General features: G+C 40.4%; 1 long non-coding RNA gene across 1 annotated transcript; it reads left to right on the top strand.

The window, feature by feature from the left end:
- Positions 1-657: 657 nt before the first annotated feature.
- LOC126413324 (uncharacterized) lies at positions 658-19,881 on the top strand. Its single transcript, XR_007575365.1, has 3 exons — positions 658-761; positions 4,161-4,251; positions 19,782-19,881. It is a non-coding gene; the product is annotated as an uncharacterized LOC126413324 (long non-coding RNA).
- The last annotated feature ends 939 nt before the right edge of the window (positions 19,882-20,820 follow it).

Genomic DNA, 20,820 nt, shown 5'->3' with positions numbered 1-20,820 from the left:
ATGTATGTGTGTGTGTGTGTGTGTGTGTGTGTGTGTGTGTGTGTGTGTGTGTAGTGTTCTGAAAATAGGTGTGTATAGGTGTGCAGTGACTGATAGTTGGATACGAGTGAACAATGTGGCATTACATTATTCAATAAGTTATTTGTAAAAAAGTATTGTATACCAGGAGCAAACCTAATAATTGTCTCTAACTAGAAGACTAGAAGTATATGTGTATACGAATTAGCTTATTTTACATTGATCTAAATTTGTAAATACTTTGACAGGTCCTCTATCCTTGTAAAATGAGATCTACGGATGAATAAAGCTACTACTACTACTACTAACAGTGATTAAAACGAGTCCTTTTATTTTTCTCAAGATACTCATACGTTAGCCCATCGTTCAAGAGTTTTTACAAAAGTAAACAAAAGAACATGATTCTGTATCGCATAATAGATTCGCTAACGACAATGTCGCGTAAGGAAACAGCCTCTCCCTGATACGCGACACCTATACTTCCCTACGCGCCTCGAACGTTCCACAACGCACGATATCAGTGCAAGCGCGGCTGCAAAAGTGGCGACTGCTGCATCACGCAACTGTGTGACGTAAGTCTGCAAGTGCAGGTTGCACACGGCACCACAGCAGGGCTGTAGCGTATATGAAGACAACGACGTGATTATCTCATACACCACTCGAGACGCTGCTGTTTGTTTACCTGTGGATGACTGAAATGCCGCCTCCTGCCTGCTGTGCAACTTGCTGCGGGACCACCGAGCGTAAGTTAATTTACACTGACCGTGGCCATCTTCTCAGTGAACCACGTTGCTGCGGAATGTGTCACTTTCAGAGCTGATGAATAGCCGCTTCTGTTGCTAAAAAGTTCGTTACTTTTCTGCCGGCTTCAGCTTTTATGTTGCAACCATTTTCTGGTGGAATCTGAAACCGTCATTGTAAATGCAAGCAAACTTTGGACGTAATGAAGTAACCAGTGTTTAAATAATTTACATAACAGGAATGGAGAAGTTTCGACATGAAAAAGCATTAAGTCTACTCACGTACAGTATTAGCACAGAAAAAAGAAACGTATAGCTTACATTGTACTGAATAAAAGTGAAGTCAAAAGATTACGAGGGCAAAAGTCGGAGAGATTTAAGACTGATGCTTCCAATAAATACAGTAAGAAGAGTGGGTGAGTCGTGACTATAAAACCTGAACATTCTGATAAAAGTAGGTTATGGCCATGCTTTAGCATTAAGAGAAATTCTATTTCGACGTGCTAGAGTTTTTAAAGTACGTGTTTTACCAATAGAAAACTAAAGGCAGTTGTTTCGATTTAACGCAATTCTAAAGCAGTTGCAGTAGCCGGTGCGTTCAGGTATGTATTCTAAAGTAATGTGTTCAAGCGTGAGCAGTCAAAAGTTAGAACACAGGAAACTGTAGACGCTGCTGGCGTACCGTGGACTCAACGTACACTAATAACTCCTGAACGCAGCTAAGAAATTGTTTAGTGCCTTTAACGCTAGATAACTGAACTCTCGTAAAATTTTGGATTCCAGTAGGGTAAAAAACAGGACTTCTGTACTTAATTTGTAATGTAACAGATCATAAGCGATTTAAATTAACTGATGCATAACCTATAAATTATGACTTTCTCTGAAAAAAATATGGAGTAGGAAACTTTACGATGGTTTAGCAGGAATGAAACGTGTTCCCCCCTTTAGTGATCTAGGACTAAAGGAAGGTCCCTGCTTAGACATTTTGCACTTCCTGTCGATCTCATTCTTGAGAAGTTTGTATTCCTTTTTGCCTGCTTCATTTACTGCATTTTTGTATTTTCTTCTTTCATCAATTAAATTCAATATCTCTTCTATTCTCTCCTTGTCTAAACTATTTATCGTCCACGTTTCACTTCCATACATGGCTACACTCCATATAAATACTTTCAGAAACGACTTCCTGACACTTAAATCTATACTCGATGTTAACATACTTCTCTTCTTCAGAAACGCTTTGCTTGCCATTGCCAGTGTACATTTTATATCCTCTCTGCTTCGACCATTATGAGTTATTTTATTTACCCAATGTTAACTGGAATACTCTCTTTCAAATTCTGCAGGTGGCAGGTGTAAAACACAGGGAGCGAAAGGCTATCTGCAATTTGTACAGAAACCAAATGGCAGTTAACAACAGTCGAGGGGCATGAAACGGAAGCCGTGGTTGGGAAGGGAGTGAGACAGGGTTGTAGCCTCTCCCCGATGTTATTCAATCTCTATATTGAGCAAGCAGTAAAGGAAATAAAAGAAAAATTCGGAGTAGGTATTAAAATCCATGGAGAAGAAATAAAAACTTTGAGGTTCGCCGATGACATTGTAATTCTGTCAGAGACAGCAAAGGACCTGGAAGAGCAGATTAACGGAATTGACAGTGTCTTGAGGATATAAGATGAACATCAACAAAAGCAAAACGAGGATAATGGAATGTAGTCGAATTAAATCGGGTGATGCTGAGGGAATTAGATTAGAAAATGAGACAAAGTAGTAAAGGAGTTTTGCTATTTGGGGAGCAAAATAACTCATAATGGTCGAAGCAGAGAGGATATAAAATGTAGACCGGCAATGGCAAGGAAAGCGTTTCTGAAGAAGAGAAATATGTTAACATCGAGTATAAAAATGGTTCAAATGGCTCTGAGCACTATGGGACTTAACATCTTAGGTCATCAGTCCCCTAGAACTTAGAACTACTTAAACATAACTAACCTAAGGACATCACACAACACCCAGCCATCACGAGGCAGAGAAAATCCCTGACCCCGCCGGGAATCGAACCCGGGAACCCGGGCGTGGGAAGCGAGAACGCTACCGCACGACCACGAGATGCGGGCCAACATCGAGTATAGATTTAAGTGTCAGGAAGTCGTTTCTGAAAGTATTTATATGGAGTGTAGCCATGTATGGAAGTGAAACGTGGACGATAAATAGTTTAGACAAGGAGAGAATAGAAGCTTTCGAAATGTGGTGCTACAGAAGAATGCTGAGGATAAGATGGGTAGATCACATAACTAATGAGGAGGTATTGACTAGAATTAGGGAGAACAGAAATTTGTGGCACAATTTGACTAGAAGAAGGGATCTCTTGGTAGGACATATTCTGAGGCATCAAGGGATCACCAATTTAGTATTTGATGGCAGCATGGAGGGTAAAAATCGTAGAGGAAGACCAAGAGATGAATACACTAGACATATTCACAAGGATGTAGGTTGCAGTAGGTACTGGGAGATGACGCTTGCACAGGATAGAGTAGCATGGAGAGCTGCATCAAACCAGTCTCTGGACTGAAGACTACAACAACAACAACATGAATAAAGTGGCGGAATACATCCAGGAAACTGTTGTTTCTTACTGTCCTCCACTCGTTGAGCGTCTTTTCCTCAGCATTTTTGTCGGATGGCGTAAACTACTATTTCTTAAAATATGTTTATAAAACATCCCTTCTTCACTGTATGAAGAACTCCGACGTTGTTTCCAATTCTGTGCACCTTCTGACTATCTTGCACGAAGTGAGCTGTTACGACGAATTTACTGCCGAAGTTTTTCCGTTTTTGTTTTCTGTGTTCCATGTATAGTGTTTTAAAATTCCTTACCAATTTTCCGACTTACAGAAAGAGCAATAGATTTCGTATACGGTAAAAGTCTACGTTTTAAATTTCATTTCGAAATGTCAATTTTCCTATAATATAAATTACTTAAGCAATGATTACATTATTATGTAAAACATTTAGTTGCATTTGTGATATCAGTTCCAGATTCTGCTATGAAATGGTTTCAATATAAAAGCCGAAATCGGTCATGGACTAAAATAAGGAGCATTTCGGCAACTCGAGCGACTACTCATCACTTCAATACACAGTTGTGAAGCAACATCGCTCTCGAAACATGGACAAATTAATAACTTTCATAAATGTTCGAAAGTGATGTACAAGTTATATAGCTACCCAGTGGCCACCATAAGGCAGTAGATGATACGGTGCAAATTGTTGTAAGTTAGGTATCAGCTTGAGTCACCCATTATGCAGCTCGTAAAAAGAACGATGTGATGCAACGAGATGTCCCATGTAATTGATATATTTGTAAGTGTATACAAAGCCGAAAAATAATGGCACATTTTATTTTTGCAGCCTGCAAAGCTGACTGTAAATGCAGCTCCTCTTGCACTTGTACAAAATGCCCCTGCGGGACCAAAGACTCCAGTGGTTCGAAGTAAACGAGGTAAGCTGTAGTTGACACACAACTTAGTCTCTTCGTGCCTTAGAGTTTAGGACTGTTTGATATACATGCACTTTAATAACTGGTTAATTATATTATTCTGACTTATACAGACATTATTTTGCTTCAGATTTATCGCTTGCAAGAACTCGTGTCAGAGAAAATAACATGATGCAAACTATTATAAATAGACATTGGAAAAAACCTTTCTTAACGTTAACAGCATCTTGTAATCGTACACGCGTTGTATATTGTTTCAAAGAGAGAAGTAGTACAAGAATAAATGCTAAGCTTTAGGATCACTTAGTAGAATATCACTTCACTTACTCCTCTCAAACTACACGACTGTGTAGATAGGAAAAAATCCAAGATTTCTACTTGGGGCAGGAGGAGGGGGGGGTAGGGGGGGGGGGGGGTGAACACGACTTGATATAGTCATCTTGGTGCTAGTTTTCCATATGTACTTTTGCTTCTACCCAGCCTCATTTCATTTAAAATATGAAACACAGACGATTCTGTAATGTAAGTGATGATGCTGATTCTGGCGAATAAGCTGTATAAGCTATAGACAATGTTGTATATAATAGTTAGCTCCTTCTACGAGTAGTGAAAGTAGGGGGAGACAGAAAGGAGGGCTGAAGAACGAAATGGACAGGTTTCTAACTTCGGGCAAGGGAATGGATTTGAGCACGGGGAACTTTGTAAACAAGAAGTGTGAGGTTAAGCACGAAGACATGGAAGAAAGTGGCTGACTGGTTGTACTTGTCAGGAAGAGAGTGCCCGATGAAATGTCGTTGCAATGGCATTTCCAACAGAGTACTAAAGGCTTGTTCTCAACAGATAAGCTGGAGTCTAAGCCACATATGTAATAGAAATGCTTTCTTTCTGACAGACTGAATTATGCTATTATTAGACCATTGCATAAAAATGGGGATAGGACTGTTGGAGCACCAACTGCCCAATCTCACTTCTGACAGTTTTATCAAAAATTCTTGAAAAAGTAATGTGTTCAAGAGTAGCTTCACACATTTGTAAGAATAATGTACTAACAAAATCTCAATTTGGTTTCCAGAAAAACTCCAACAGAAATTTTAATATGTGTATATACTTTAACTGATGATATACTAAATGCTCGGAATAACTGAATACCATTGGAATTTTTTGTCATATGTCAAAAGATTTTTATTGTTTAAATCATAATAGGCTAAATATTGCAGTACGAGTGACAGTACCGAAACTGTTTAATTCATATTTAACTGCAAGAGTGCAAAAGTTGCAAATAAACAATTCACATTAAGTACAAAAATCAGCAAATTGATCAACCTAGGGAGGTATTAAGAATATGGTCCCACGGGGTCCAGTCCTGGGTTCCTTATTGTCCTTGTGAGCGTGTGGGTGCTATTCTGTCATTCTGCACAACGGATTAATCTGAGATGTGCCCTTTACCCTGTGGCTCCTACAAGATGCAATTTCCACCCCCACACTACTACAGAAGTCAGACAGACGCTCCTAACGTTCTAAAGAGAAATGCCTGAAAAACTTTCAGCAATAAATATCTTCTGGAGTCGTCCACTGTAAGGAAATGACGCAAAAATTCACAAAATTTCTTACGTAACTAGTGGGATACTTGGGTACTGGAGTAGTGCTAGTTAGTGTAAGAAAAACAAGAAACTAACGAAAATTATTATTTATTTTTGCAAAAATTCTGAGAAATCGCAATGGCACTTTTAGTTATGAACTTAACAATTTATTTCCGGGTTCTTTTCGGAATGTGAAGTTACCTATCAAGGATAGGATTCGCTAATGAAATTTCTATAAAAAGTTTAAGATTGTTATTGACTTGGCAGAATGGCTGAGAGCCGCGCCTACTCAACTTGAATAATTATCCGTTAGAATGTTGCTAGGTACAGTTGACGCTGTTGCATGTGAAATGCAGTGAAGTGTACTGTTGTGGAGGAAATATGGGGCTCGCAAGAGCTGTAGCGCACAATACCGTAAGCTGTGATGACTGCTGTCTGCGCCGCTTGCTCCTGACAAATAAGATAACTTTCGTTCTATCTGGATTGACCTCCGCCAATCAAACTCTCCCTACGCCTTGATGAAGTCAAGGACTCCTATTCGCCCCTAGTCTAACTATTGGCGTGGTACACCGGTCAGATAACCAGTCCACCGCGATGCCACTCAAAAATTAGCTCCCAGGCGTTTAACTATAACTCTGTCCGTTCACACCGCACAATAAGTGTGGCAGCCAACACAGTGAACAAAGGTTAATCGCAAGGACTCAATATAGAGTAGCATTCCGATTCACTCTCGACAGAGGTGCTCTCCCAGTGAAGTACTGAGGAGAGACTTGTTCCTAGCTCTTTGAGTACACGTACGAGCGCGCACGCTCTCGTTATGTGTTCTCGCTCCAAGAACAACAATGGAACAGCCCCTCTCCATGTCAGATGTGAAGGGGTATACCTTTCGGTCTCTTCCATTACTCCTTCAGCTCAAGGCATCAGAAATATCGTCTGTCAATCAGCATTGCTCTTCTAAATCGGGAGGATGACGTTTCGTTTAAGGCGACCAATCCGGAAATCTGTAGCATCGGCGTTTGGCGTTTGCTGTCTCCGTGAAAATCTCTGAAACTGCGTGCTATGTTGTAAAGAATGCGTGACATAGTGTAGCGGAATTTTCTTTCAATCCGAACACGGGGTCATCCCCCCTTTCACTCGGGCAAACGCTGTCCGCTCCACAGGTGGCCGCCGGCCGACGTACACCTCTGAAGGGACCGGCGTCTGGTGTGAGGTGTTTGCCTCTCCCGAACTAAAAGCTTTTGTGACCGTCATGTCTTGAATGTGTGTGTGTATGCCAGCCTCGAGTATTTCAACCACGGAGCGCTTACTTGTTATTTGCATATCGTTTACATGAATTCATACAACATTGACTTTATCTTATCGAATTTGGGTTCGAATGAAGCGTCTTGACGTGCGGAATATGATTGTGAGGGCGGAATATGTAAGCAATGAAGGTCAGGAGACCACGACGTCTTACATCCTGAATATATATTAATGACTTATCACTCTATATTCATGAAAATGCAAAGCTAGTTCTTTTTGCTGATGATATAGGTATAGTAATCACACACAACAAATGAAAATTATCTGAGGAATTTTGAAATAACATGTTTCCCAAAATTATTAAGTTGTTCTCTGCAAATGGGCTCATTAAATAGTGGTAAAATACAGTGCGTACAGTTCTTCAGAGCAAATGGCATAATACCATTAATAAACATAAATGCTGAACAGAAATCTGTAGATAAGGGAGAATATTCCAAATTTTTGGGTGTGTGCATTAATGACAGTTTGAATTGGAAGAAACACACTTGTGATCTGCTGAAACGTTTGAGTGCAGCTACTTAATGCTATTACAGTTACTGCACATTTTGCTGATTAACATATCAGTAGCCCAGCTCCCTATGCCTATTTCCATGAACTGCTTTCATATTGCATCATATTTTGGGGTAGTTCATCATTAAGAAAAAAGTATTCATTGCACAAAGTATGTAATTAGAATCGTAGCTAGATCTGACCCATGATCGTCTTGCAGACATTTAAGGAAGTAGTGATATTCACAGTGGCTTCACAATATGTGTATTCACTTATGAAGTATGTTTTTAATAACCCATACCAATTCAAGTGCAATACCATTGTATGTAGCTACAATGCTGTCAGAAAAATTTGACACAGAAAGGGGTGAATTACTCTTCCACAAATATCTTTTGTCACTTATCAAATAGCATCAAAAGTTTGACAGATAGGTAGCCAGGATTTAAAAACAAATTAAAAGAATTTCTGATTGACAACTCCTTCTACTTAATTTATAGATGTAAATTAGTAATTGTAAAATTATAAAAATTCGATTATGTCTTGTAAGGAAATCTATTGTTGAAGTGAAATGTTCCACAGCATTACAAATTGTCATATTCATGATCTGTGGAACAAGTACTAATCTAATCTAATGTAAACAGAATGTGGAGTATTGTGGGATTTTACGAGGTGCATTCGAGTTCTAAGACCTCCGATTTTTTTCTCCGGACTGGAAAGAGATAGAAACATGCGCATTGTTTTAAAATGAGGCCGCATTCATTGTCAACACGTCCCAGAGATGGCAGCACCGTACGGTAGATGGAATTTTACCGCCAACTGCGAGAATGAGAACTGTTTTAAATACTTAAAATGGCGACGTTTTCCTTACTTGAACAGCGTGCAATCATTCGTTTTCTGAATTTGCGTGGTGTGAAACCAATTTAAATTCATCGACAGTTGAAGGAGACATGTGGTGGTGGAGTTATGGATGTGTCGAAAGTGCGTTCGTGGGTGCGACAGTTTAATGAAGGCAGAACATCATGTGACAACAAACCGAAACAACCTCGGGTTCGCACAGGCCGTTCTGACGACACGATCGAGAAAGTGGAGAGAATTGTTTTGGGGGATCGCCTAATGACTGTTGACCAGATCGCCTCCAGAGTTGGCATTTCTGTGGGTTCTGTGCACACAATCCTGCATGACGACCTGAAAATGCGAAAAGTGTCATCCAGGTGGGTGCCACGAATGCTGACGGACGACCACACGGCTGCCCGTGTGGCATGTTGCCAAGCAATGTCGACGCGCAACGACAGCACGAATGGGACTTTCTTTTCGTCGGTTGTGACAATGGATGAGACGTGGATGCCATGATGGTGTCCATGTTCTGGGACAGCGAGGGCGTAATCCTTACCCATTGCGTTCCAAAGGGCACTACGGTAACAGGTGCATCCTACGAAAATGTTTTGAAGAACAAATTCCTTCCTGCACTGCAACAAAAACGTCCGGGAAGGGCTGTGCATGTGCTGTTTCACCGAGACAACGCACCCGCGCATCGAGCTAACGTTACGCAACAGTTTTTTCGTGATAACAACTTTGAAGTGATTCCTCATGCTCCCTACTCACCTCACCTGGCTCCTAGTGAGTTTTGGCTTTTCCAACAATGAAAGACACTCTCCGTGGCCACACATTCACCAGCCGTGCTGCTATTGCCTCAGCGATTTTCCAGTGGTGAAAACAGACTCCTAAAGAAGCCTTCGCCGCTGCCATGGAATCATGGCGTCAGCGTTGTGAAAAATGTGTACGGCTGCAGGGCGATTACGTCGAGAAGTAACGCCAGTTTCATCGATTTCGGGTGAGTAGTTAATTAGAAAAAAAATCTGAGGCCTTAGAACTTGAATGCACCTCGTAGTTGGGTGGTTATTATAAAGGACCTCAATGCTGCTTTGCAGTCGAAGGTTATTCGAAAGTATTTTAGTGTGTCACATGAATTGAATGGTTATGAATTATGAGTTGGAAATCAGAAAGACAGAAAAGATAGATGTTTAATCGTATGATAATTACCTGAATTAGATTCGTTCACAGGCATCAGAGTTTACACCAGGAGGTGAACTTTTTCACCTGCATCTGAGTTTGGGAAGTTTGGAAGGCTGAGTGGAGAACAAGGAAGATGGTGCCACCGGTATACTGGAGTAGGTGGAGAAAATCAGATTGCTTAGACATATAAATTGTCTAAAAAGAGAAGAGGAATGAGGACACGCTATTGCCATAGGTGTCTGTTGTAGATGGATGTTAGGACAGAGAATTCGGAATGACCAATGTTGCCAAAAGGCAACAAAGTTTCATATAGGATACTTCAAGGCATATGATATTGACTGAGATGTCTTGCTAGTACAGGAGCTGGATATGAAACATGCTGGCAGATTAAAATTGTGTCCTGGATTGGGACTCGAATCCAGAACCTCTACCTTTCGAGGGCAAGTATGAGACAAACAACCTGTCGAAATACATTTGCATGTAATGATAAGTAGGATGGCAAAGGAGGAAGTGGAGGCGGTCAGGCGAGGCGAAAGAACTGATGTCTGCAGAGTGTCTGCGACTGAACTCATTCTGTGTTTGGGAATGGGAAAGGGTATATTATGTCCTACATTTTTGTAGACGTGTTGAGGTTGGCTAATAGGTCAATACGACGATGTTTCATTAGGATGATGGTTAGTTTAGTGTTTTGAATTCACTCAGAGTAGAAATAACTATACAAAATTGTAGCTACTTAGCTACTGTGAAGTATGTCTTGTGTTATAGAAAGAAGAAAAGACTTTCTTCAATCTAACGGTAGTGATTTGGTTGTTGCCAGGCACTGTTTTGTGTTTAATATCTTGTTCTGTAATTGGAACGCTTAATTTTGTTTAATTTACAGATTTTTCTACTTTCTTATTTTCCAAATACTTTTTGAAAGTTTGTTGTGCCCTTTCTGCGGCTACAACTACATGAGATTCATCTGTTAATAACTGGATCAACAGGCCAAATATATTTCCTGCATTATTGACAACGCTGAAAAAGTAAGATGTCTGTTTCCTCAAATATCTGTAGCCACTTTCCACCTAGTTTTTTTCCCCTTATCCCTCCTTAACCTATCCAGATGTTTCCTTGCCTTATCTAGTTCAGCTTGAAGATCATTAATCTTCTCCTCTTATTCCACAAATTTACGATCTCTACAGCGTATTCTATAATATTACCGCAGACAGCGGCGCCCACAGTGGGGGACGAATGGAGACAGTTGCCCCTAGTGAGAATTGGCGAATGTGAAAAAGAACATGTAACAGCTGGGCCCGGATTTTTATGAACTAAAATACCTGGAAAATTAGAACTAAAATGACGTAAAAATATGGATATAAGTTACATAAAAATAAAATAACACATTTATTGAGTTATAATATATATTAAGATTAAGGAAAAACTTTGTAGGATGTTGGAACTTTTATTACAAAACAGGATAATGAATACAAAATTGCTGTATTTTTCTTTAAGAAAAGCTCATTGTCATTGTGCGCTGTCCCACTTATAACACAATGCTTAAGCTCAGAAGAATTCCATGATGTACACTATCAAAAGCCCTTGAGAGATCACAAAAGATACCATTGGGTGATGTTCGGTTATTCAGAGCACTTAATATTTCGTCAGTGAAAGCCTAAATTGCATTGCTCGTAGTCAGAAAATCTTCCAATATTTGCTGAATCAATTGGAGTGAGCACGCTGATATTTTCCTCTTATTTCAAGAAAGAGTCTAAACAATCGAACACGAATATTGATACTTCACAAATGGGTATTACGTTTGGTACAATATCGATACAAAATATCGATATTTTTGTTCCATCCCATAACTGGCACAAGTTAACAACAGTGATGCGACAATGATAATAAGTAGACGAAGCATCAATTTATTATCAATATGTACGAATACATTTGTGAACAACATTGTTGCGTATTTCCTATAGGCAAGTGCATTGTTAGTTCTTGCCAACCAGAAAACAAAGATTTGTTGTCATAAACGGACGTCAAACATAAACACGTTAAAAATGAAATAAACTCTTAAAAGGACATCATCCTTGAATAATAAGTACAGCACAGTACCCACATGGCGAAAAATAAAAAATTAAATTTACCTTTCAATAGGCAGAATATGCGAAATTGCAGTATTTGTGAACAACGTGCAGCATGTGAGGAATGAGAGATTAGATGTCAATAAACTCTAAGCATCACTAATAATGAAATGAAGCTGACGAACGAATGAATGACAAAACTACATGTCTATGCGCCTATGTGATCACATTAAGATGGACATCCATGGTGAGAGTACCGTGTCGAAAACGTTGCCACCTTCAGGAACGAAATTCGCCAGCAGAGTCCCCACTTCACAAGGTGCGAACATTTAATAAACGGCAAATGCCTACTCGTGGAACAGAACAGTTGCATGACAGAACACACCCGATAAAAGCTTACTCCTTCAAAATTCAAATAATGGTTAACGATGCCAATTTAGAGCAATGTATTGTGTTGTATTTCTTTTCATTTGCTGAATGGGTGTTCATTTACACGGCACGGTCGCTGATCGATACATCGATACCTGTCGGTAAGAGGAGGAAGCCGTCTCACTGAAACTACTCCCAGCACCTGCTGTCTAACTGTCGGTGGCACACACTGCGTAACTGCCGTGCAAAAGCCTTTATTTAATTCCATAACCAATACTGCAAATAAGCAACACAATTGAGCATGAACGTCTGTAGAATGCGCTGTCACGAACCTCAGTTGATCGGTATGGCGCTAGAGTGTTGTTGCCAGTGAATGAAGTTATCTCGCAGTTTCACCATATTCAATGATGAGCTGCAATTGAACAGTGGTGCGTGAATGTGGTTTATTTACAATTTTGTAAGATCTAAAAACATACTAACAGAGTGAAACAATGACCGATTCCGGAAGTTTTTTGTAACACATAAACGAATGAAAATCTAAACTCAGAGTGAGAGAAGTGAAAAATATGCTGCATGCGATGAAATGTCACGAGAGTGTAAATCAGACTCAGATACCTTTACAAAAAATTCCAGCAATTTTGCTGATGAGAAAAATATAGACCTAGCAAGTACCTCTGCTGACTTAATTCCTTTGACTAAAAAGACAGTAATCTCCTGGTTAGTATTTCGGTGAAATTACGCCGAAAACCGCAGGCTGATAATTTCCTGGAACATAAGATTTCATTGAATCCTTGGCAACCTAACAAAAATTGTAATTTCAAGATGAAATTTATTCTGAGCAGTTAAAGGCGCGCTTTGCAAGTCGTGTGTGCTTTTCCGGCCACGGGTAACGCATGACAGCCAGCATAGGGCATTCATCAGTTGTCCACTGACCAATTTCAGAAATTTCAAAATCTGCAAAAATGCACATGAATTTGCACTAGCAGAAAGATACAGTTGAAAAGGCAAGCAATTTTGTCAATGCCATGACAAACAAAACTAAGAGCGTAAAAGAACACAATGAGAATCTTGCAACATTAATACAAAGTAGTCGCGCTTACTTGTAAGTTGACAACCGTTGTTTCTTGCGTATTGTTTTGTGCATTTCTTTACTTGCTTCTAAGAGGAAAAACGAATTCAGTTTACGTTTTTTATTTTATTGCAGTTTGAGTACAGGCAGGTGGCGAAACGTGTGGAAACATTTTCAAATTTCCCCTCAAACTGCCACCTATTTTTCTCATAAAACCCACAACGATTTTGATTCTGAAACAAACTGTACAGTTCTATGTTATGCATTATCGTGAAGGTTGTGCATGAGTGTGAACACGATTTTACCACATAAATCGACTTGAAAATCAAAAGTGAAGCTTACGGTAGTGGTTAGAAAGCGCCAAACGTGGGAATAGTTATCTATACGAAATTTGTAATTTATGGGAAGTCATTAATTGAGAGAATAGGGTTTTACAGCAGAAAGTAACGTAAATCTCGGGAAAACGTAAAATCTGGGAATTTAAAACAGGTTTCACTGTAGTTGTAGGTTACTGTTAGCACTAAAAGTGCACTTAAAAACCAGTTATGAGCAGATAGCAATGTCCTCAGAATTTCGAAGTCACATGTAAGGGGAAATTATTTTGCCGCAGCTGACAGAAAAACAAACGGACCCACCTGACGGCAAAGCCTCACTTAATTGCCCATTTACCGTGTCACTATAGTCCTGTCAGTGGAAAAAGCAAAAGCACCCATCATATCACACCCTGTAGCTAACAATCCTATAGCAGGTCAAGCAATTTTTCGCATATGTTAAGTTATACAAATACAGGATGGTCCACTGATAGTGACTGGACCAAATATCTCACGAAATAAGCATCAAACAAAAAAAAACTAAAAAGAACGAAACTCGTCTAGCTCGAAGCAGATAGCACTATGGTTGGCCCGCTAGATGACACTGCCATAGGTCACACGGATATCAACTACGTTTTTAAAATGGACCGTTTACTAATTGCGGAAAAGGTCGATATCGTGTTGATGTATGGCTATTGTGATCAAAATGCCCAACGGGGAGTGCTATGTACGCTGCTCGGTATCCTGGCTGACATCATCCAAGTGTCCGGACCGTTCGCCGGATAATTACGTCATTTAATGAAACAAGAAGTGTTCAGCCACGTGTTAAACGTTAACCACGACCTGTAAGAAATGATGATGCCCAAGTAGGTGTTTTAGCTGCTGTCGCGGCTAATCCGCACATCAGTAGCAGACAAATTGCGCGAGAATAGGGAATCTAAAAAACGTCGGTGTTGAGAATGCTACATCAACATCGATTGCACCCGTACCATATTTCTTTGCACCAGGAATTGCATGGAGACGACTCTGAACGCCGTGTACAGTTCTGCCACTGGGCACAAGAGAAATTAAGGGACGATGACAGATTTCTTGCACGCGTTTCATTTAGTGACGAAGCGTCATTCAGCAACAGCCGTAACATAAACCGGCATAATATGCACTATTGGGCAACGGAAAATCCACGATGGCTGCGACAAGAGGAACATCAGCGACCTTGGCGGGTTAATGTATGGTGCGGCATTATGGGAGGAAGGATAATTAGCCCCCATTTTATCGATGACAGTCCAAATGGTGCAACGTATGCTGATTTCTTATGTAATGTTCTACCGATGTTACTACAAGATGTTTCACTGCATGACAGAATGGCGATGTACTTCCAACATCATGGATGTCCGGCACATAGCTCGCGTGCGGTTGAAGCGGTATTGAATAGCATATTTCATGACAGGTGGATTGGTCGTCGAAGCAACATACCATGGCCCGCACGTTCACAGGATCTGACGTCCCCGGATTTCTTTCTGTGCGGAACGTTAAAGGATATTTGCTATCGTGATGCACCGACAACGCCTGACAACATGCGTCAGCGCATTGTCAATGCATGTGCGAACATTACGGATGGCGAACTACTCGCTGTTGAGAGGAATGTCGTTACACTTATTGCCACATGCATTGAGGTTGACAGACATCATTTTGTGCATTTATTGTATTAATGTGGTATTTACAGGTAATCACGCTGTAACAGCATGCGTTCTCAGAAATGATAAGTTCACAAAGGTACATGTATCACATTGGAACAACCGATATAAAATGTTCAAACGTACCTACGTTCTGTATTTTAGTTTAAAAAACCTACCTGTTACCAACTGTTCGTCTAAAATTGTGAGCCATATGTTCATGACTATTACAGCGCCATCTATCACAAAGCGAATAAAAAAGGGGGGTTCCTATTTTTTTAAAAAATGCAGTTGGTATCCGTTTGACCTAAGGCAGCGCCATCTAGCGGGCCAACCATAGCGCCATCTGGTTTCCCCCTTTAAGCTATACGAGTAACGTTCTTTGTAGTTTTTGCGTTTGACGCTTATTTCGTTGGCCCGGTCACAATCAATGGACTTCCCTGTATAGCTAGATGAAATTGATATAGTGCTGAATAAACCGATAAAACTCGTTCACAGACATTATGCTCAAAAACACGAAACAGTACGCAACTTTGCTGAACCGGGACACTTAAATGAACACTTATTCTCATTACGTATGTTAAGGGGATTAACACTATTTAGTTATCTCAAACTTGCATTGAGAAAAACTTTTCGCTTTTATCGCTATTAAAATGTAAACAAAACCAAATTTTGGCCAAAAATACGCTGGACCGATTTCAACCGAACTTGGTACACATATCCCTTACTGGCAGTCAACAATCGCTGTCAGGGTAAGAACCAATCTACCGATCACAGTTCAGGAGATATGTCACAAATCATGAAATGCGTGAAAAACTATCGCATCATGGATGACGTTTAAATTTATTACGTCTTTGCTAATAACTTTATTCGCAACACATTTTGCACACAGTATGCACATGTCACTGAATGTACCTACACAAATATATCATTGTACGATATATAGTTCAAGAGCTATGACGTTGTAAACTGATATGCGCGAAAAATGCCGCATATTTCATAAAATTTTAACATATTCATTCTTTTATACTAAGACACCCCTGCAATCGAGTCAATGAAATCCCTGACACGTGGCATCGCTTTTGACAGCTTTCAACTGCGAAGCGCAAACAATGGCCGTCAATAGAGCTATGACGAGACGTTCCCATTTACAAAATCGTGTTGTGGACACGCGAAGTAGCTGCGCCCAGCGTACAGAAAGTGTCCAGGATGTTACACCACAAACGCAATTCATTTTTTTGTTTTCGTTCCTAATAGAGAATTGGCAAAATGAACACCTGGGTAATGCTGGGCTTGTCAGCTAGCAATACATTTCAAAAAGTGAAACCTTTTATAGATGACCCGCACTAATACACGTATGACCTCCTTAATATTCACTTAAATAACTATTATTACAAGGTTAGTTATTTATCGTTACATGGGAACTAATACACACGTATCCTGCTGCCGACATGACTACCAACACAGCCAATAAATTAAAAATCTTCATATTTAAGCTTATTACACTACTGGCCATTAAAATTGCTACACCACGAAGATGATGTGCTACAGATGCGAAATTAAACGGCAGGAAGAAGATGCTGTGATATTCAAATGATAAGCTTTTCAGAGCATTTACACAAGGTTGGCGCCGGTGGCGACACCGACAACGTGCTGACATGAGGAAAGTTTCCAACCGATATCTCATACACAAACAGCAGTTGACCGGTGTTGCCTGGTGAAACGTTGTTGTGATGCCTCGTGTAAGGAGGATAAATGCGTACCATCACGTTTCCGACTTTGATAGAATATGGAATCGGTGGGTTCAGGAGGGTAATACGGAACGCCATGCTGGATCCCAACGGCCTCGTATCACTAGCAGTCGAGATGTTAGGCATCTTACCCGCATGGCATTAACGGATCGTGCAGCCACGTCTCGATCCTTGAGTCAACAGAAGGGGACGTTTGTAAGACAACAACCATCTGCACGAACAGTTCGACGACGTTTGCAGCAGCATGGACTATCAGCTCGGAGACTATGGCTGTGGTTACCCTTGACGCTGCATCACAGACAGGAGCGCCTGTGATGGTGTACTCAACGACGAACCTGGGTGCACGAATGGCAAAACGTCATTTTTTCAGATGAATCCAGTTTCTGTTTACAGCATCTGATGGTCCCATCCGTGTTTGGCGACATTGCGGTGAACGCACATTGGAAGCGTGTATTCGTCATCGCCATACCGGCGTAACACCCGGCGTGATGGTATGGGGTGTCATTGGTTATACGTCTCGGTCACCTCTTGTTCGCATTGACGGCACTTTGAACAATGGACGTTACATTTCAGATGAGTTACGACCCGTGGCTCTACCCTTCATTCGATCCCTGCGAAACCCTACATTTCAGCAGGATAATGCACGACCGCATGTTGCAGGTCCTGTACTGGCCTTTCTGGATACAGAAAATGTTCGACTGCCGCCCTGGCCAGCACATTCTCCAGATCTCTCGCCAACTCAAAACGTCTGGTCAATGGTGGCCGAGCAACTGGCTCGTCACAATACGCCAGTAACTACTGTTGAAGAAATGTGGTATCGTGTTGAAGGTGCATGAGCAGCTGTACCTGTACAAGCCATCCAAGCTCTGTTTGACTCAATGCCCAGGCGTATCAAAGGCCGTTGTTACGGTCAGAGGTGGTTTTCTGGGTACTGATTTCTCAGGATCTATGCACCCAAATTGCGTGAAAATGTAATCACATGTCAGTTTTAGTATAATATATTTGTCCAATGAATACCCGTTTATCATCTGCAGTTCTTCTTGGTGTAGCAATTTTAATGGCCAGTAGTGTATTTAGGAAGGTATAGTATTTGTTTTAAATGTATCAAGTATTTCTTTAGCAATCATGTTTGCTTATTGTTACAGTACATTATTCTTAAAGCTGAAACACTGACTTACTTTCCGTTTCTGTTTTTTTTTTCATGTTAATGATTCCAGTTCATTTCCTATTTTTTAATCACATTAAATCATGAGTTGAATAGTAAAATTTTGTCGTTCTATGTCACTAAATAGCTAAAACGGTCACTTGGTCCCTGTTGCAAGTTGCCCATCTAATAGCTTCCACAGGCAACAAAAATTTGGTTTTCAGTACTTCATATCATTATTTGACGAGTTTAAAAATATAAAATCTTGTCATAATCTACTCATTAAATTGTGTATACGTCTTGAGGCAGTCTAACTCAAGGCGTGTAAATTACTGCACCTAGATTGGATTCAGCCTGTCATTCAGAATAAGAGCACTAAGCGACTTCAAACGAACTTTAACTATAATTTATGACTTGTTTTTGACTTTATTATTCTACCGGTGAATAATCCGAAATCAATAAAACCAACATAGTTAGGATTTTGTGTCTTCAATGATAAACTTTATATATACTTAACTCCTGATATTTAACAGATTAACTCATTTCTTAACAATCATGTTCTATACATGGGAATTCGAGTCTTTAAAGAATAGGGGATGTGAGTTACCGGGCAGATAATAAACCTTATTGGTGCATAAGAGGCTTTTAAGTCGAAAAGTGTTCTAAAATGCTGGTTTTGTGGCTAGCTGTAGCCTACCTCGACGAAGTCTGTATTTCGTGTGGAGAGAACCAATACAGTGTGTTAATAATGAAGATACAGGGGATCCAGAACGTGGCGTTATGCGGGTACTGTGACGTTCCTGTGATAATAGTATGTGGACTTCCTGTACATGCAGGTCTGCGACAAGATGCCGCTTTTGGACTACTTCGGTGGGAGAACCGGGGCCCGAGTGGTCATCCCGGCATCAACATTTAAGTTTCGGAGCTTTACTTAAATTGCTTAAGGTGAGTGCTGAGAGAGTGCTGAGGGACTTCCATTGAAAGAGCGGTTCCTGTCCTAACAGAGCTTGACTTCCATGTCCAGAGACCTCGCCGCCGATGAGTCGTTAAATACTGATATTCTTTTATTGGATAAGACGATGTTTCAGTATTGAAAGACTGTCGGATATTGACCGTGGATAGCCTTCAGCATTGTACTTGGCCGCATGCCGTCCAGTCCCTGCTAATTGTCGAGTAATTTGAAGCTCATCGACTGGCGCTAAAACCGCGCGACCGCTACGGTCGAAGGTTCGAATCCTGCCTCGGGCATGGATGTGTGTGATGTCCTTAGTTTAGTTAGGTTTAAGTAGTTCTAAGTTCAAGGGGACTGATGACCTCAGAAGTTAAGTCCCATAGTGCTCAGAGCCATTTGAACTGGCGCTAACACGTGGTCATGTCGTACAATCCAACACAATTTAGATGGGTCTGTAACAGTTCACACTCACTGGACTTAACAGAAACTGGAACTGGTGAGCATATTTTAGAAGGATGGCACAAACCTTGGTATGGAATTTCATGTTGGAATGATTTGGCCTTTCGCCAATACAAGGACCTTAGTCTATCCAATGAGAGTCCTTAAAACCTCGTAGGACTCCGTAAACATACGTTAAACTGTCATAAAAGCACCGTAAGACAGTTACGAACGGTCTTGTCAGATGCCACCTGTAAAGGAACACATAGATGTAGAAAATAAATATGATTCTACAAAATCCTTTTTATTGTTCACTGAACATTATCTTGAGAAAAGAACATGGAGATTTTTTGTAAAAAATTTTCTTTTTCTGTTGCAGGTATGATGACCTTCCTGCCGTCTGTTAACAGAAGTAATTACTTAAGTGACGTTTACATCTAGAAACAAGAAATTGTGATTAATAAAACGCTTAAAATGTACTGATATTCTCTCTCTTACTTTAAATGAGACCACATGCCCAATTTGTTTCCTTCTATAGCCCTGTGACGACGACACGAATCAGCGATTTATGTGTATTCTTCAGGACAAAACATGAACGTGATAGAACAGTATATCTGAGATCACAGAAAACATGCAATCTGATAATTAATAAATCACACGTTTAGCGAAGCTATATTTTAGCTAGCGAACACGGCAGTGCTTTGCACTCACTAAATATGTACAGGAAATGGATATAAGTCCTAATCCCCTTCTTCCCCTCTCTTTGTCCATCTCATCCTCCACCTTTTCTTCGTTTACCTCCTCCCCCCACTCACCATCTCCTACTCCCCCTTCTCTTCATTTACCTCCTCTTCTCCCCTCCACTCTCCACCCAACTCCTCCTCCACTCTCTCTCTCTATCTATCTATCTATCTATCCATCTCCTCCTTCCTTCTTTTCATGTGTATTTACTAACACCCTCTCTGTCCATCTTCTGTTCTCCCTCTCTCTGAGCTTGAACCTTGTTTATTGTTATTGCCAACGAAATCCTGATTGGGAACTGAAGTCGCTTAAAATGAAGGAGCAAATCGGTTGGTATCATTGGTATGGTGCAGTGGGTCCCAACCTGGGGGGTAATTACCCCCTGAGTGGTAAAACGAAATTTTCTGAGGGGTAAAAAATAAATGATTAGATCTTCTTCAGTCAAGAAACTAATTTATTTTCAAAACGTCATTACTATTATCACAATTTAATAAGACTTTAATATTGATTATATAAGTTATCAATAATTACTTTTTCGCAATTAGTTGCATTACTGTGGTGGAGGTTACAGACTCCTCACATAGTGCACCCACTACACACATATGTTGTGCTTTGTCCCGCACATCACTGATGATAAAAGTGAGATACATACGTGAGAAATGCTAAATATTCAATAA

This window comes from Schistocerca serialis, chromosome 7 (assembly GCF_023864345.2).
Source record: "Schistocerca serialis cubense isolate TAMUIC-IGC-003099 chromosome 7, iqSchSeri2.2, whole genome shotgun sequence".
In the NCBI taxonomy this organism is placed as follows: Eukaryota; Metazoa; Arthropoda; class Insecta; order Orthoptera; family Acrididae; genus Schistocerca; species Schistocerca serialis.
This window is presented reverse-complemented; position numbering and strand designations above follow the sequence as displayed.